The 1,061-nt window shown below is 62.0% G+C and overlaps 1 protein-coding gene across 1 annotated transcript in view; it reads left to right on the top strand.

The window, feature by feature from the left end:
* The window catches only part of LOC116438802, a 42,424-nt gene that overhangs the window by 18,305 nt on the left and 23,058 nt on the right, over nucleotides 1-1,061 (top strand).

Below are 1,061 nucleotides of genomic sequence, written 5' to 3'. Positions count from 1 at the left end.
GCTTAAGGCACAGAATGTAACTTGGCAAGAAACCGGGAACAAACGTCACAGAAATGATGAACAAAGCTTGCTGAGAGCAGTCGAGAAACTGCTGAAACTGCAGCCAAGGAGAGCCTGTGCATGCCTAGGGGAGAAAGGTGCAAAGAGAAAGTGCAAAGGGAGGAAGATTGTGGCAGCTGGGGGGTGATGGGGGTCGGAGGAACTTTTATTACCTGTTCTGGTTCTTATCTGTTCCCAATAAAGCTTCCCAGTTCGGCCCGGTGCCGTTTCTTGGGGGGCGATGGGGAAGGACTTGGGGGTGGGGGCAGAAGCCGGGGATGGATCGGGAATGGGGACCCCCGTGTGTTCCCCCCGTGTCACCCCGCTCTGGGGGGGCCTTGGGAGGCAGCTGAACCCCACCCCGGCACCCAGCGAAGCCCAAAAGGCGCCGGGACCCCCCTGAGAAGAAGGAGCGGGAGAAGGGCCGGAGAGAAGAGGAGAAGCAGGCGGAATTAGGAAGAGGAGGTGCAGGAAGAGGAAAAGCAGCCGGGGAAGCTTGGGGTCGGCGGCCGCTGTGTTCGCCGCGGCGCCGGGAGCATCCCGCAGGTGAGCGGGAAGGGGGAGCTCGGCCCAAATCCCTCGGGGGTTGCCCCAAAGCTTGGGGTCGCTGTCGTTTTCAGGCTCGGGCAGGAAGGGGCGGGTGAGCAGCAGGGCCTCGGGGTAGGGCACGTCCGGGGCGGCTCTGGGGGTGCGCCCCCGCTCTCGGGGGGCTTCTGGCTCAGCAGCAGCAGCAGCAGCGTCGTGAGGGTGCGGCCGGAGCCCTCGGAGGTGAGCTGGGCGGGCGCCCGGGTCGGGGGGTTTAGGGGAGGGGGTTTGGGGGAGGCTTGGGAGGTTGTGGGGGTGTTTATGTGAGGATTGAGGGGTTTGGGGGGGGGGAGTTAGGTGTGACTGGGTTATTTTGGTGGTGACTTAAAGGGGGTGTGGGGGTTAGTGGCGATTTTAGTGGTTGGGGGAGGGATTATGGAGGTTTGGTGTGGTTTTTTGCGTCTCACAATGTGGCAGTGCCCATAGATTGGAATTGA

The sequence above is a fragment of the Corvus moneduloides genome, unplaced genomic scaffold, assembly GCF_009650955.1.
Source record: "Corvus moneduloides isolate bCorMon1 unplaced genomic scaffold, bCorMon1.pri scaffold_118_arrow_ctg1, whole genome shotgun sequence".
Lineage (NCBI taxonomy): Eukaryota > Metazoa > Chordata > Aves > Passeriformes > Corvidae > Corvus > Corvus moneduloides.
This window is presented reverse-complemented; position numbering and strand designations above follow the sequence as displayed.